Genomic DNA, 17754 nt, shown 5'->3' with positions numbered 1-17754 from the left:
GTATGGTGACTGTATATTTAACTGTGTAAGAAAATGTCAGACTATTTCTGCCAGCACCTCGGTATTTTCTTTAAAAATTGCGTTAGCCATTCTGTAGGTAGTAAGATACCCATTGTATTTTTTTCTTTCACCGGATGAATTTTATATATGAATTATACCCCAGTAGTTGATCGTATTTTTTAAAGTACCAGAAACAAAGTAGGAAAAAACAATGGTAACATAAAAGTGACTAAGGACGAATTCTAAAGTAGAAAAGGAACTAACTCATAAAATTAAAAAGAATAGCACAAACAGGGCATATGATTGAAATGGTAAATTCATAGAAAAAGATGTATGCATAGCCGGTAAGTAGAAGACAGGCTCACTAGCTAAATATCAGGAAATTCAGTGGGGCTTTTTTTTTTTTCAAAGGAAATTCAGCAAGACTTTGGAAAAAAAATGTTCATAATTGGGGGTGGGGGGGTGGGGGGGTGGGGAGGCAGGTGGCAGACAGTTCCGCTCACTTAACTCTTCCTGGGAGTGTCAATTAGTATGGGCTTTGGAATAATTTGGCAGTTTCTATAAAAACAATACATATATTCATTCCAGTGATTTTGCTTTGTAGACTAAATTGAATCAAGTCTTTCACACGTATGCAAAGATGTGTGAGCAATGTTAAGCTTACAAATAAAACCGTCAGTTATTTTACCAGCAAAAATGGGTATATTGCGGAATAATAGCAGAGAATTGCAAATCGGCACATGCAAACTAAGGCAAAACCATATGAAATCTGCACAAGGAAGGAGGGGAGCACTCCTCAGAGGAAAGGGGGTAGTTGGGAAGTGCTGTTATAAACAAAGTCTTCAATGGAGCAAAATGGGACTTTGAACTACAGTAGCTTCTCATTGGCTGAGTCATGACAGTCTCTCATTGGCTGAGCTCTTGCTGGGGAAGGAGAAAACCATTATTCCTCTGCCTGGGGGAGTAAAGTGCTGTTGACTTGAGACTTAGAAAGCATGTTTCTTTGTGTTGGGGTCTGTGGTTGATGAGGAATGGTAGCACATGAGACCTTCCCCCTTTTGGCCTCTCAACCAACCTCTTGGGGTTTTGTTTTGTTTTGTTTTGTTTTTTGTTTTCAGTTTATTTTATTTATTTTGAGAGGGAGAGGGCGCATGTGACAGAGAGGGGGACAGAGGGGGAGGGGCAGAGAGAGAGCGAGAGAAAGAATCCCAAGCAGGCTTCACGCTCAGTGCAAGCTGGACACAGGACTCAATCCTAGGACCTTGGGATCATGACCTGAGCCAAAACCAAGAGTCCGATGCTTGACTGACTGAGCCACCCAGACGCCCCCACCCCTCCACTTTAGTTTAGTAAGGTTTTCCTTTATTAATTTTCACAATAAGAATGTTTTTATATAATATTACTTGTGTGAGGAATTGTGGTAAGCTCCCTGAGTATGTACCAATGGAGAGAAAGGATAAAGAATTATCTTATTGTGTTAGTTTGCATGTACATAATGACTGATGATTTTGAGCATCTTTTCATGTGTCTCTTGGTCACTCATATCTTTTGGTTAAACATAATTTGGAACTAAAGCTCATTAAAAAAATTAAGTTGTCTTTATTGTTAAATTGTCATTGTTCTTTTGTTTTTGTTTGTTTAATTTTTTTGATGTTTATTTATTTTTGAGAGAGAGAGACAGAACATGAGCAAGGGAGGGGCAGAGGAAGAGGGAGACACAGAATCCGAAGCAGGCTCCAGGCTCCAGGCTCCGAGCGGTCAGCACAGAGCCTGACACCGGGCTCAGACTCACGGATCGCGAGATCATGACCTGAGCCAAAGTCGGATGCTTAACCGACTGAGCCACCCAGGCGCCCCTGTTTTGTTTTGTTTTTGTAATTCATCTCCCTCCCTACCTTTCATTTTTCTTGAAAGATCATGGATACAAACCCTTGATCAGATATGTGATTTGCAGATAACTTTTTCCTAGTTTGTGGCTTGTCTTTTCAATTCTGTTGATAGTATCTTTCCCAGAACAAGAGATTTTAATTTTGATAAAGACCAGTTTATCATTTTTTTTTTTAAACATGGATTGTGCTTTTATGGCATAGCTGTATTTGTCTAACCTAAGATCCTGAAGATTTTCTCCTATCTTTTCTTCCAGAAGTTTTATAGTTTTGCATTTTATATTAGTTCTGTGATCCGTTTTGGGTTAAACTTTTATTTCCTAAGAATAATGTCATTTGTTTTGACTCAGAATAAATATGGTATGGAGGGACAGTTGTAGGACCTATTGTCTCTGGTTGGTATTTTGGAAGCATGGTTTTGTCAATGACTTTAAAGCTCCTTGACCAGCCGTAAGAAATATAGTTGTCTTTGTAACCTAGTTATTCAAAAGTCCGTGTACCTGAAACAAAAATTACATGAAAGAATAAGTATGCGTTCTTAGTACTTCGTTTTCCCCGCAGTTCTGTGTCATTAGAAACAAATGTCCATCCTGACGTATTGAAGAGATTTCATATTCCACCAACAGGTCCAGATCAATGAAAAACTCTGGCTTAACTATCTTAGTTAGAGCTTACAACTATCACCATCTCCACCCATAAACATAATTTTTTGCCCTTTTCTTTCTGCTAAGTAATAATCCTACTCAGTTTTTCTCTAAACACAATTTTTGCTATAACGGAAAATAATTTCAAAGTAATGCCACCAGCCACGTTGTCAGACAATAACAGTAAGTGGAACAGGAGAAAGAGTTTAAGTGATTTTAGTTGGGATAAAATTTTAGTATCTGTGAAAATGGTGATGCTCAGCCCTTGGGGAGCTATAAAACCTTTGGTGCTTATGTGTCACTGTTTATCCCTGTCTTAGGCGAGTTTTTTTTTTTACTTCTGAGTAACAGAGACACAGCTGCCGGTGCCTTAAGGAATGGTTTTATGGGGAGGGGTCAAGGGCAGTGAGCTGGCAAGGCTCAGTAACCTTGCACCTATTATAGCATCTGTGTTTTGGGCCACAGTGGCTTTATGTTGCTTCTCTGTGTGTGATTCCTTCATCCGTCTGTCTCTGAACCCTTTGATTCTCTTTGCACATGGCTACCCCAGGATCCTGAGTTTACTCCAACAAACCAGACTCGAATTATTCTGCTCCAATCCCTGGAGAGACAGTATAATTAGTTTGGGGCAAGTTTCACCCTTGGTCCGGTCAGCTTTGCCCCGGTGGGGTGGGACCAGAAAATACAACCCTTATCTCTTGCTGTGCATCGAAGATTCGCAGTTCTCAGAGACTGAGAAGGGTGTCGGGTCTCCCACAAGTTCAGTTAGTGCTGACTGTGAGACTGGCATACATTTATCTCTTAAAATGTATGGAAATTAATTTGGTTTTCAGAATACAGAAGTTCAGAAAAAGGGTATAGGGATTAAAAAACAAAACTAAAGTACGTTAGGCATTGCAAACCCAGAAGATTTCACACTGTCATCCAAGAGTGACCTTTGGTTTCCTTCAATTCTTACATAAATGAACTTAATATAATACATAGAAATCTAGTTAAATATATTGAGTGCAGAGTGCTCTTTATTTTAAAAGATGGCAGTCATTAACATATAAAATATCTGTGGATCCCAAAATTGAGGGAGTTGGAGGTAAAAGAACATAGACATTTAAAATATCAAACATGTATTACAGATTGAAATTGCAGTAAGTTCTTCTAATGGTTTGCATGAAAGCACTTTATCTGAAGAGTTTTCATTTTGATATATTAAAATTCAGAGTCATCTCCAAGTTGGGAGGGGAAGATAGGGAATTAACGTTTATTACAATTCTGCTTACTTGGGCACTTGACATTCTGTTATTCCATTCAGTCCTTACAACCTCCCTCGGAGAAGTAGGCGGTATCATCCCATGGCCCACGAAGAAATTAAATCCCGGGAGACAGAGGTAGGAAAAGACGTGACCAGGCTGCGATTTAAGCTCACGTCTGTGTGACTTGAAAGTCTCTTTTCTCCCCACTTTACCGTTTGGGAGTAAGAAAAGGTTACTTGCAGAAGCTTTCCAGAGCAGGCTCGATGTATGACTGTATGCAAGCTACCTAGCTCATTTTCTTGTCTATATGCTTTAAAACTCAGTCTCGGACTTAAATGTGTGGCACCCATTTCTCCAATATTTGGAACAAAAAGAGAGTCCTGCCGGTTATTTGATGCTGGTCGCTTAAGCAGCTAGATTTTTCAGAGGCGACCAAAGGGATAAACCAATATTTAAAAATAGCAGTAGCTGCTTCAGCTTGGAAAAGAAAATGTGTTTTAACCTTATATTCTAAAGATTAATGCATGCAAAATTGGGAATTGGAGGGGGAAAGGGAAAGCTGAGCTTTCTTTTTTAGTCTAAATCAACAAGAAGAGGAGAGCAAAGACTGACTAAAGAGTATAAAGCACTATTTTCAGCTTTTCTTTTTTAATGTGAAAAATCAGAAGAAATGTATGCTTCAGAAATGTTTGTTGAAGACAAGTATCTACACATAAATGCTTTATGGTTTAGTTAAATCAAAGAAATTTAAATTGTTTGTTATTGGTGATATTAACTTGATAGAAGCAAAGCTGTCGTTCAAATATTCACGATTTTTACCTGTGAGTTAATGAGAGTTTACCTGTTAATTTATCAGCCTAAATGGCTCCGGCAAATAAAATTAAAATGAATCATCATTTGGTTTATTGTAATTTCAGACTCAATCTGAAAACGTTTCAAACCACGGTGAGGGCGTAATTCCTAAAATAACTAATTTTTTGTCTTTTGGGTAGTGAAAAATATTCATTAACGTTCCAGCAAAAGATAAGAATGTGTTCTCTTTGTAAGTCATCTGATCAAATGTGGCCTCCCTGGTTTTTCACTTAAGATTAATTTGATACGAATGAAATCTAGCCTAATGCTTTATTTATTAAGAATTCACGGTGACCTTTTTAAAAACGAGGGACCGGAGATGTGGATGAGCTCGATGTTCCAGAATGAAAAGCAGGAATGAAAATTGTTTCATTCTTCAATTGTTTGGCCATTCTTTCGAAGCTATCTTTTCTGGTTAAAGGACAAACTAATATAGCATGACATGCTTTCTTTCAACATCAAACATCAGAGTCTAGCCTAGACTGTTTTCAGTTCTAAAAGTACCTAATTAAAAGTAACCCGGAGTTACTGGCTCAGATGTTGGCCCAGGCTTAAGGAGAATGGAGCCCACTTAGAGGTAATGGGTTGAACCAATGGCCCTCCTACTTCTCTTCCGCGCCCCTAATGTTTTTTCTCATTGGTATGCCGAGAGCGGGCAATGGAAACTTATTAGTGACAGAATTTTATTCTTCTGAAGCTAAACCCTCTTGGCCTCTTGACCTTGCATTCTTTCTGACTTCTTGATCGCCTTTTCTTACTCCTCTGAAGTTTAGCACATACACAGGTCAGTCGAAGTACAACTAAGCTTCTCTCTAGTGGTGAGCATGTTATGTGGGTCATAGACTTAATTGAAAGAATTAATCTATTAGTCAAAGTCAGCTTCTCGCCACCCTTTCAGGATTGAAATTCTAACTAGTCTGTCTGCACATCTTCCATCTTAGACGCCTTAATCCACCCTGACGCTGTGGCTGCTGCTCAGCAAGATCTGAGAGGATCACCTAGGAGTCAGTTTTGCATATTCACGCTCAATTGTCGGGTTTCTCATCAACTACCACTCTGCTCTTTCTTTAACTTTTTTGCTGCCAGTTTCGGGGTCACTGTTTCTTAGTTCTGTCTGCTAAGCTAGCAGAGTGCCAGTAATGAAGAACATTTTCCTTTTCCTCTCGACCAGATTCAGGGCTAGTTCCTGAGTTCTCCGGGCTCAGTTCTCTGGGAGGCGCCGTGTGCGCGCTTATCCCCTTCGGGCCCCCACCTCCCCCTTTTATTATTTTTTTATTTTATTTTATTTTTTAATGTTTTTATTTATTTTTGAGACACAGAGAGACAGAGCATGAGCAGGGGAGCTGCAGAGAAAGAGGGAGACACAGAATCCGAAGCAGGCTCCAGGCCCTGAGCTGTCAGCACAGAGCCCGACGCAGGGCTTGAACTCATGGAGTGTGAGATCATGGCCTGAGCTGAAGTTGGACGCTCAACCGACTGAGCCACCGAGGCGCCCCTGCACCTCCCCCTTTTAAATAAAAATTTTGTAATACTTTCCTTAGCCAGAAATAATGTTCACGGATAATATCACCTACCTCTACATATAATAATAATAATAATAATAATAATAATAATAATAATAATATAATGCCATGATTATAACATAAAGGGTAAGCGAATGTAATGTATAATACCACGGTATGTATTCTAGGATGTAACTGAAGGCACTGTTGTCCTAGAAGGTGGAATGAAGTCATGGATGTTTGTACCTACTTCTAAAGAGCCAGTTTGGGTTTGTGAGGAGCAAGAAGACAATTCTGTATAAGAAGCCTGAGGAAATAAAAAAAAGCAGTGATGCACGTGGACCATAAAGTGAACATGTCAGGATAAGTAACAACTTACCAGCCTCGTTTGCATATGGCCAGAGAAAGAAGGAATTAGTTGAAGTAGGAAAAGCATGCCAGGACAAATTATGGACTGTCAAAATGGGGGAAATGAAGTATGATAATTCTCCCAGATGACCTGGGCCATGTTTGTAAGTCTGGTGACAAACTAACTCCGTATGGTGTGATGTCAGACAGGGCACTGACAGGGTATCACAGAAAGCGGATCTTGTGTTTTGAAATACTACCACCTGTCGCGGCATATTCTAGATTGTTGGCACTTCCAAAACCCTTGAAGACCGCATCCTTCTGCGAGTGATGAGGAATAAGGGATGGTGTAAAAAGCGAAACAGGGGCGCCTGGGTGGCGCAGTCGGTTGAGCATCCGACTTTAGCCAGGTCACGATCTCGCGGTCCGGGAGTTCGAGCCCCGCGTCGGGCTCTGGGCTGATGGCTCAGAGCCTGGAGCCTGTTTCCGATTCTGTGTCTCCCTCTCTCTCTGCCCCTCCCCCGTTCATGCTCTGTCTCTCTCTGTCCCAAAAATAAATAAACGTTGAAAAAATAAATAAATAAATAAAAAATAAAAAGCGAAACAATAAAACAAGAAGCCATACAGAAGTTGGGCAGTAGAGTCTCTACACAGAGAAGATTGAAAAACTACAGGCACCTCCCAAATAAATACTTCTAGTATGGCAGAGCTGAGGGTTTTAGTGTTACAAAAATGTATATCTATATATACATATAGATATATATGCTATGACAACCTGACATATTAAAAATAACTTTCGAGAGGTACGTGCTTTTATGTGTCTACTATGTTCATAATGGTTTGTTTGAAATTTGTTAAAAGGAAAGCCGTATCCTCTGACATTTTTGCAAAGGTTTCAACAATAGGTTGTTGAAAAATGCTTTAATATATAGAGCATGGAGTGAACACATCATTTCACTTTGAGACGATGTCTTTATTTGATTCAAACTTCTATCTCCATAAGAAGCGTGCCCTAAATGATTAGGCTTTTCTCTGAACTTCTTACAGAAACTACCTAGTGTTAGTATACACAAGAGTGCTCCTGATACCTGCTTGTGTTGTATTTAGCCTGGTAGAACATTCCTCTCTTCTGGGATATGGAGCAATTCTTTGTTGTGTGGGACTGTCCCAAGCATTCCATGACTCTGGTCCCTTGCCCACCAGTTGCTAGTGGTTTCCCCCAATAATTAAGAGTTGTAAAAGCACTTCAACACGTTTCCAAAATGCTCCCTATGGAGTGGTAATCACTGACTCATTGGCTCTACCTTGCTAAGAGTACATGCCTGCATTTCTTTTTTTCTTTTTTTTTTTTTTTCAAGACAGAGAGCGGGGGACAGGCAGAGAGAGAGAGAGAGGGACAGAGGATCCCAAGCAGGCTCCGGCTGACAGTGGAAAGCCCAACATGGGGCTCAAACCCATGAACTGTGAGATCACGACCTGAGCCAAAGTCGGACGTTTAACCGACCGAGCCACCCAGGCGCCCCCATGCCTGTATTTCTGAAAACGACCTTCATAAATTTCACTTATGACTTAAAAACATTTGCAGTCCTCATGTCCTCTTACAAAGAGGATCTTTTTCACAGTGTGACTGTGAGGGACTGAATTGGATCCTCGGCTAAATTCAGATACTGAAGTCCTAACCTCCGGGGTCTCAGAATTTGACTGTGTTTGGAGATGGGTATTTTCGGGTGGGCCCTAATCCACTATGACTGATGTCCTTGTAAGGAGGGGAGATTGGGACACAGAGGGAAGACAGCCATTTGCAAGTCAGGGAGCGAGGCCTTAGAAGAAAGCAGCCTGCTACCACCTTTCCTTAAGAGCTCCAGCCTCTAGAATTGTGAGACAGTACATTTCTGTTCTCCAAGTCCCGCAGTCTGTGCTGCTTGCTCATGGCATCCTCAACAAACTAATACAGCGACTGACTGATTTTTTTTTAAATTTTTTTAATGTTTGTTTATTTTTGAGAGAGACAGAGACAGAGTGTGAACAGGGGAGGGGCAGAGAGAGGGAGACACAGAATCCGAAACAGGCTCCAGGCTCCGAGCTGTCAGCACAGGGCCCGACGCGGGGCTCGAACTCACGGACTGCGAGATCATGACCTGAGCCGAAGTCGGACGCTTAACCGACTGAGCCAGCCAGGCGCCCCAGCGACTGACTGATCTTAATGTAGGTTACCTCTGGTCTGGCACACGGGGTGACAGTATAATCGAGTGGTTGTAGTTCATGTTTTCAGGGTTTAAATCCTGACTTGTCCACTTACTCGTTGTGACCTTGGGCTCTCTAACCTTGGGAAGGCTCCTTTTTTTTTTTTTTTTTTTTTTTTTAATCTGTCAAATGAGGATCGTAGTACCTTCCTCACTGGGTCGTTGTGAGGATTCAGCACGATAAGTAATGTGAAAAGCCTGGCGCACAGAAGACCTCTATAAATATTAGTTCCCTTTTCATCTGCCTCCACTTGTAGGTATGTTTTGCATTTTCTAAAAGGCTATAAGGGCATGCTTGGGAGATGAGCCTTCCTTGTGGGAATCTCAGGCTGCCTGACGGCTGGGTGGGGTGGGTGGTTTGGGAGTAGTTGCGCTTTGTCAGTACCCTCGTACTCGATAAAGTGCATGTAACGCTTCACGTTTTATGAACATGTAGCGCCTCCCTCTCAGTGCTACGCGATGCACAAGGATTAGCCCTCACGTGCCTCAGGAGATACTGTTGTCGTGGCCTTTGTTTTGCTTGTCTGACTTCATTTAAGACGCAGGAGACCTGTCTTCCGGGAATTTGTTGGGTTAAGTCTTCCTTCTCTGTGATCCATAGCACGATAGCATACATACCTTTATTCATAGCTCTAGGTTAACGGTCTGTTTTCCCTGTGAGATCGAGGTCTTTGAAAGCGGTGACTCTCCCTTGTTCATCGTCGTATTCCTAATGCCCTGTGCAGTGCCTGGTTCTTTGTAGGTGTGCTATAAATTACGTATCCATAACAATTTTTTTAAATTTTATTTTTATTTATTTTAGAGAGAGAGAGTGAATGAGCATGATTTGGGCGGGGGGAGGAGAGAATCTCAAGCAGGCTCCACACTCAGTGCAGAGCCTGCTGCGTGGCTCGATCCCACGACCCTGGGATCATGACCTGGGCTGAAATCAAGAGTCAGATGCTCAACCGACTGAGTCACCCAGGCACCCCTCCCTAACAATTTTTGAGTGATGTTAAGCACTAGGTACTTTTTTAAAGTTTATTTCTAATTTTGAGAGAGACAGAGACAGTGCAAGTGGGGGAGGGGCAGAGAGAGAGAAGAAGAGACAGAATCCCAAGCAGGTTCCGCACTGTCAGTGCAGAGCCCGATGTGGGACTTGGCCCCGTGAACCCGTGAGATCGTGACCTGAGCTGAAACCAAGAGTCGACGCTTAACCAACCGAGCCACTCAGGTGCCCCAGTCCCTCATTTTACAGATGAGAATTATGTATTCAGGGTTCTGCGATTCATTGGTAGAACTGGCATTTGAGTTCACGCTAGCTGTCTGAGGAGTCCATGCTCTTAATCGTTATACTATAAGATGCCTCTTCCCTGAGAATGGGAGGGCTGTCATCTCTGATATTGTAGGGGAGTGTTAGCCAGAGAGAATGTGGAACATTTCGTGGGGACGATCCAGAGCCTGAAGTACATCTTACCTGGAGACAAGTTGGTTGGGGTGTGTGTGTGTGTGTGTGTGTGTGTGTGTGTGTATTTCCTGAGGCTTAGGAAGGAAATTTGTGTGTGTGTATTTCCTGAGGCTTAGGAAGGAAATTGTATCTTATTGTGCACGCTTTTTCTGTGTTATATCAGCTGTTAGTAATGAAGGTGCAGACAATGGGTTGTATCTCTGAAATGCATTTTGTTCATCATCAATGTGTTTATATCGTGATGGGGAGTGAATTTTTCTTGCCATAAGCCCCGTAAGTCTCTCATTACCCCCTACTCCTTTATACATTATGAGATTTACTTTGACAGCAGAGTTAAGGCAGTTGGTATACCTTTAGGGAATTGCTATATTTTTCATGAAAATAAGGTGAGAAAAGGTAAAGATGCCTCTCAGGTTTCTTGATTCCTTGTAAAGTGGAGCATCGTGGAGTGTTTCTTTTTAAATAACTTGGCCCCCTTCACACCGACATATTTTTTATTTTAAATACTTTGGGTAAATATTTTCTTGCTGACTCATGGTCATCTTTACTGCCATTACTATAGAGTGTTTTAGAGATACTCTTAAGATTTGTTGAGACTTGCAATATATGATCTCAGATGGTCATGCTCTTCCTATCTTCCTTGAACCAGTATTTATGATTTTCCTCTTTCTATTGCCATCACATGTCATGGAGTCGCCCTGTCAGTGTGCCTTCCTGTAGCTGCCTCCCTGCCCCCTTCTGATTTGTGGCAGGCGCAGAACCAGTTTGCCAAGCCTCTTAAGAATTGTACTCGAAGGACTAAGGGGCATGTCAGTTACTGATGTGAATGTTCATTTGTGCTTGAGCTTTGTGACATCGGTTTTGTCTCTGAGGCCTCTTATTTACTTACTTCTTTGCTGCAGTCTGAATAGATGACGTTCCCACAAAACTGGTTCATTCTAGGCATTGTACCGTAAAATATTCAACATTTTCATTTTCTGGGTTAAAAAGAATTGCTTGGCTTAATACTCAAGTAATTTTCCAGCAGATTGTCTTAGTGACGTTTCGTAATTGGATGTATTGGAAAGTAACAGTCTTCCTGCTTCGCTGAAAGAAATGGTGCTGTAATGTAGTCTGGGGAAAGGGGAAGCAAAGTCAACAAGTATTTTCGCCGGTAGTTTTTGACTTGCATTTATTTAGGTACCTTGTGAGTCACTGAGTTATAATCCTTGATCCAGAAGAGATTACTGGCTTCGATCCCTGGTTTCGTCACTTCTAGCTGATTTGACATTGGACAAGTTTTTCAAGCTCCCCGGATCGCAAGGTCCTCACTGGTGAATTTCACATACTCACGTCTACCTTCAAGGGAGTGAGCTTTACCGAAATTGTTCGCGCTGATTGCTTAGGACAGTGTGTGGCAAGTAGTTAAGTCTTTATCACATACCTACTCATGTATGGTTTGCCCTGCACCATGATGGGCCTCTAGCAACTGTTGGTAAGTAATTATAAATTGAAGAAATAATATCTTCTATAAAACATTCAACCACACACGCCCTTTTCACACATTCTCCTTTCCTTCTGCTTTACGGTCTCCGAAGCAGTGTTATCTCACTGCTGCTATCACTGCTCTCCTTGTAGTTTATGAGGCCAATGAATGGACAACATTGGAAATGAGTAGGATAAATCCTATCCCCTGTTTTATAGGTAAGATTACTGAGGCTTAGGAAAGTACCTGGCCCAAAGTCACATGGCTAGAAACTGGTTGAGCGAGGATGGAAACCCAGATCTTTGGACCCACCCCCCTGTGAGCAATGAGTGTACATCACTTATTTGAAGTGCCTTGCACAGAAAGGACCCTAGCAAAGTCAACATTTAAAAAGGATTTGTGTACAGCAGAAGTGGATGCGATGGATCCTATGGAACAAGTAAAGACGGGAAGGTCGTAAAGGAAGCAGAGTACTACCAGCCCATACTTCTTTTCCTGTGTTTCCTTATTCTCTAGTTGGCCATTGCACATTTTTTCTAAGGATGATTTTGCACTCTGTTGGAATTTGTTTTTTAATGAGTTTTCCATGTTTAAAAAAATTTTTTTTTAATGTTTATTTGCTTTTGAGAGAGACAGCATGAGCGGGGGAGTGGGGGCCAAGAGGGAGGGAGACACAGAATCCGAAGCAGGTTCCAGGCTCTGAGCTGTCAGCACAGAGCCCAACACGGGGCTTGAACTCATAGAGCATGAGATCATGACCTGAGCCAAAGTCGCATGCTCAACCTACTGAGCCACCCGGGTGCCCTGAACTTTAGTTTGGTTAAGGGCACCACCATCCATCAGTCCCCCAAGATCCAAAAACTTGAGTGGTATTTTAAACTCCTTCCATCTATCCAGTTCGTTAAATTTGTTCATTCCTCCTCATCCTCACTGCCACTATTTTATTTCCAAATCTACCTGCCGCTCTCTTAGACTATTATGACAATCTGCAAACTGTTCGGTGTGTTTCGCCATAGGTCTTCCACACTGTGGCTGGTGCTCCCCCGTTCCTCCAGCCTGATTTTGACATACTTCTCACTGTTCCCCAAGTTTCTGCAGTTACCTCTATTACGGTGCATTTATCCTGAGGTAGAAATCACATGGAAAAGGCAAGATGAGTACTGGAGTTTCCAAAATAATAAACTGGCTTTTTAGTGACTTCCAAAGATGATCAGTGCTCATTTTTAGCATCATTATGAACTCTTGTATTCAAGCATATATGATGTGCTTCAGTCCTTGCTGCTGAAATGATCTCCTAAGTGGCCAGTGGGGGCTTGTGTTGGTTTCAAAGTCCTCTTGACATGGTCCCTGATAGTCTTTGATGACTTCCTTGCTTTTCAGTGCAATTTATTCCTGTCTCCTACATTTTCTGCTCTAGACCCCATAATCAGCCGTTTATAAAAAGGAGTCTTTGTGAGGCGCCTGGGTGGCTCAGTCAGTTGAGCGCCAGACTTCGGCTCAGGTCATGATCTTGCGGTTCGTGGGTTCGAGCCCCACCTCAGGCTCTGTGCTGACAGCTCAGAGCCTGGAGCCTGCTTTGGATTCTGTGTCTCCCTCTCTCTCTGCCCCTTCTTGGCTCACTCTCTTTCTCTCTTTCTCAAAAATAAATAAATGTTAAAAAAAAATTTTTTTTAACGGAGTCCTTGTTCCTTTGGGGGGTGGGTAATGTTATTTAGATTACAATATAGTTGGTCAGACCATTGTTTCTACTAGATTGGTCATTGTTTTGAAGTCTTTTTTTTTTTGGCATACAGCTACAATTTTCCTGTAAGATAAACTGTATCATGTATTCCTTCTGATGATGCCAATTTAGATGTAAGGCTATGGGATTGTAACTTTAACCTTATTGATATAACATCCTTATCCCCTTTCAGCAAATCCAAAATTTCAGTGACACCTACATAATTATTTTGTTTATTCCACTATACATGCTAAATAGCCTCAGAATAACAATACCGACACAACCATCAACGATGTGATTATCGGAAGCAGTTTACAATTTACGTGTGTGTATGTGCTCATGGGCAGGTTTTTTTGTCCTTAAGGTATAGGCCACCAGAAGTATATAGTTAAATGTTGTTTTATTTTTAAATTTATTTTATTTTTTAATTTTTTTAATGTTTATTTAGTTTTGAGAGAGGGAGAGACAGAGTGTGAGTAGGGGAGGGGCAGAGAGAGAGGGAGACTCAGAATCTGAAGCAGGCTCCAGGCTCCGAGCTGTCAGCACAGAGCCCGATGCAGGGCTTGAACTCATGAACTGTGAGATCACGACCTGATCCGAAGTCGGACGCTTAACCAACTGAGCCACCCAGGCGCCCTATTTATTTATTCTGAGAGAGACAGCGTGAGCGAGCATGAGCAGGGGAAGGGCAGAGAGAAAGAGGGAGAGAGAGAATGTGAAGCAGGCCCTGTGCTGTCAGAGCAGAGTCTGACTTGGGGCTCGAACTCACGAACTGTGAGATCATGACCTGAGCCGAAATCAAGAGTCAGATGCTTGACCAACTGAGCCGCCCAGATGCCCCACATGTCATTTTATTTTTGAATTAGGTAGAGTATTTACACAGTTTGAAAGTCAATACAAAGGAAGACATAGTAAAAGAAGTCCAATTACTGTCTTTCTCTCCTCCTCTAGGTAACCATCCCGCCCCCCTTCTTAAATAAACAGTAGCACATTGTATACACTATGAGCTTCCCCTCTCCCCCCACCCCCCAATAAGAATATATTCCGGCAGGTAGAGCCTGGGGGGCTCCGTCGGTTAAGTGTCCAACTTTGGCTCAGGTCATGATCTCACTGCTCGTGAGTTCAAGCCCCGCGTCGGGCTCCATGTTGTGTATGTATACTGTGGTCTATTCAACCGGTCCCCTGTTGACAGATATTTGGACTGTTTCTGCTTTTGCAGATAGTACTGCAACGAATTTCCTTGTGTATATAATAAGATCTTAAGTTAGACCCTAAATGAAACTTAAGGACATCTTGTGTAGTCTGATAATGGAGACGTGGAGTACTGGCCAGTGAGTTAACGCCTGTATGATTGGGCTTTTCGTGGTAATGTAGGTCATTGTGTTAGCAGATGATGTGTTCGAGATTTGTATGCAATTTCCTCATGTATTACTGGCCATAGCTTGTCCCTCTCTGATGCAATAAGATGCCATGGAGATTAAAAAATCTAAGACTGATATGAACTTATTAAAGACAACATATTTACATGGCCTTTTGTTGTATTCCCCCCTTCTCATATCTGTTGTGAGAAGAAAATGTTTAAAAATGCCTTGGTTTTTTTTCCCCCCTTCTTTCAGCCTCTTTTTCTCTCTCATGACTTCTAACTACTTTAGTAAAAGCTTTTTTAAGCAAACTTTTTGTCCGCGGTAAAGCAGAGAGGATTAAATGCAAGTGCCCTGCTGATGGGAAGTTGGGCCTCTGGGCAGGGGCCGAGGGGCTTCTCAGCTGGACTGCTGGCCATCTTCCTGTGGTCTAGAGAGAAAAGGAGTCCTGAACCTTGAAGGGACAAGGAAGTTCCAAGTGTAAGCCTTGGTGTTCTGGATACTTGCAATTGAACTTGTTTCTTTCTCTTTTATTTTATTACTATTTTTTTAAAAAATAGGCTTCACAAAAACAAAAACAAAAATAAATAAATAAATAAATAAAAAATAGGCTTCACGCCCAGTGCAGAGCCCAATGCCGGGCTTGAACTCACGACCCTGAGATCAAGACTTGAAACTGAGATCTAGAGTCGGACTCGTAACCAACTGAGCCACCCAGGAGCCCCTCTTTTTCTTTTAAATACTAATCCAAACGAAAGCCTTAAAGCCTGCCTTTTGTTGTTAATAATACAAATTTCGGGAAAGAGGGGAGAAATATTTTAATTGGAAATATCAGAAAAAGTTTTTATGTTTATGTGTTTTTGAAGGTAAATATGTAAATAATCATACAAATTTTGTTTTCTAGTCTGCTGGGGGTAGATGGAATAGTGGTTGGAAATGCTATAAGTAGTAAAAATATTTAGCAAGACAAATCTTGTGTTGTCAAATGATCTTCCTTCCTTCACTCTTATTTAGGAACTTGTGAAGCTGCATTTCACGGGGCAGGCTCCCAAATTCTCAGCCACTCGTGCCAGCTGTTTTCAGTACCCGTGGTTTGCCCTACAAGCAATTTCCTCAAAGTAGGGTTGCCAGATTTAGCAAATAGAAATACAGGCTGCCCAGTTTGATTCAAGTTTTAGATGAATAACAACTAACTTTTTTAGTATAAGGAAGTTCCGGGCAGTATTGGAGACATCCTTATACTAAAAATGTGTTTGCTGTTTATCTGACGTTTGAATTGAACTGGATGTTCTCCATTTTACCTGGTAACTCTGTTCCAAACCAGGTACATTAGAAACTCCATTTAACAAGTCAGTAGCCTTTGAGTCCTATTAATTGAAGCCATGATACACTGCCTTCTCTTGACTAGAGGTCTCTTCTCTAGTTGTCCTTCCGGTTTCCGTTGAACTTGCCTTTGGCATCAGTGGCTTAACACCAGACCTCCTTATACCATTTGTACTGGTAACTGTGATTACATTATTTCAGTAGTACATATACCAATCATAGGCAAGTGTGAAAAGCGAGTTGTTTCTAAGCAAACAAAAGGGAATGTATTACAATGACTACTGAAATTTCAAGGGCCCATTTAAATGCTGCAGATTACAAAAAAAATAATAAAATTTAAAAAATAAATGCTCCAAATTTAAGGAGCGGCCGCTGAGTATGGGTGAAACAGCGTAGTACCTGTCGAGCCATACTGGAGTCTGAGGCAATAGGAAAGATCAGTAATACCAATGCTGTCTTTATTTAAAATGCTCATCTTTTGGTTATCGTGGGTTTTCCGGATTCACTTAGACGTTTTGAAAAACAGGTTTGTTGAGATTTTATTCACGTACCGTAGGATTCATCCATTTCAAACGTGCAGTTCCATAATTTTTAGTATATTCACAGATACAACTGTTACCATAATCCACTTTGATATATTTTTATCACCAGAAAAATAGCCCCCCTGCCCTTTAGATATCACCCCCCGGCCCCCAGTTCATCCAGCACTAAGCAACTACTAATGTACTTCCTATCTTTGTAGATTTCCGTCTTCTGGGCGTTGTATATGAATGGAGTCCTACAATATGTTACGTTTTTTGATTGGCTTCGTTTGGTTAGCATCATGTTATCAGTGGTCATCCATGTTGTGGCATGAATCAGCACTTTGTTCCTTTTTGTGGCTGAATGATGTCCCCTCATATAAGTACAGTACATTTTCTTTCTTCATTCACCCACTGGTGACCATTGGGGTTGTTTCCAGTTTTGGCTCCTGTGAATGGTGCCGCTTACATGCATGAGTGAGTTTTTGTTCACTCCTCTGTTTTCAAATCTTCTGGGTATATTTCTAGGGGTCGATGTGCAGGTTGTGTGGTAGTTCTATGTTCAATGTATTCAAGAAGTGCCAAACTTTTTTTTTTTTAACTTTTTATGTCTTTATTTTGTTTTGAGAGAGAAAGAGAGACAGTGTGTGCGGGGGGAGGGGCAGAGAGAGAGAGAGGGAGACACAGAATCGGAAGCGGGCTCCAGACTCTGAGCTGTCAGCACAGAGCCCGATGTGGGGCTCAAACCCACGAACCGTGAGATCATGACCTGAGCTGAAGTCGGACGCTTAACTGAGCCCCCCAGGCGCCGTGGAACTGCCAAACTCTTATTTCCCAGTAGCTGCGCCATTTTCTCTTCCCACCAGTAATGCACAAGGCCTCCAATGTCTCCATACACCTGCCAACATTTGTTACTACTGGTTTTGTTTGGTTTTTCATAATAGCCTTCCTGATGGGTGTGAAGTCGTATCTCAGTGTGGATTTGATCTGCATTTTGCTGCTGATGAGTGATGTCAAGCATCTTTTCATGTGTTCTTGGTCATTTGTATGCCTCCTTTGGAGCGAGTAACCATTCAGGTTCTTTGTGCATTTTTTTAATTGGGTTTTTTGTTGTTAAGTCGGAGTTCTGGATATTCCTCATCAGATTTATGAGTTGTAAATCTTTTCTCCCATTCTGGAGGTTGTCTTTTTACCT

The 17754-nt window shown here is 41.6% G+C and overlaps 1 protein-coding gene and 1 non-coding gene across 3 annotated transcripts in view; both read left to right on the top strand.

Annotated features, from left to right (window-relative positions):
* Positions 1-17754, top strand: part of KLHL13 (kelch like family member 13) — a 203567-nt gene that overhangs the window by 46642 nt on the left and 139171 nt on the right. The window lies entirely within an intron of this gene.
* TRNAR-UCG lies at positions 13094-13178 on the top strand. The gene is given in 2 exon segments: positions 13094-13130; positions 13142-13178. It is a non-coding gene; the product is annotated as a tRNA-Arg (tRNA).

Source organism: Felis catus, chromosome X (genome assembly GCF_018350175.1).
Source record: "Felis catus isolate Fca126 chromosome X, F.catus_Fca126_mat1.0, whole genome shotgun sequence".
Lineage (NCBI taxonomy): Eukaryota > Metazoa > Chordata > Mammalia > Carnivora > Felidae > Felis > Felis catus.
This window is presented reverse-complemented; position numbering and strand designations above follow the sequence as displayed.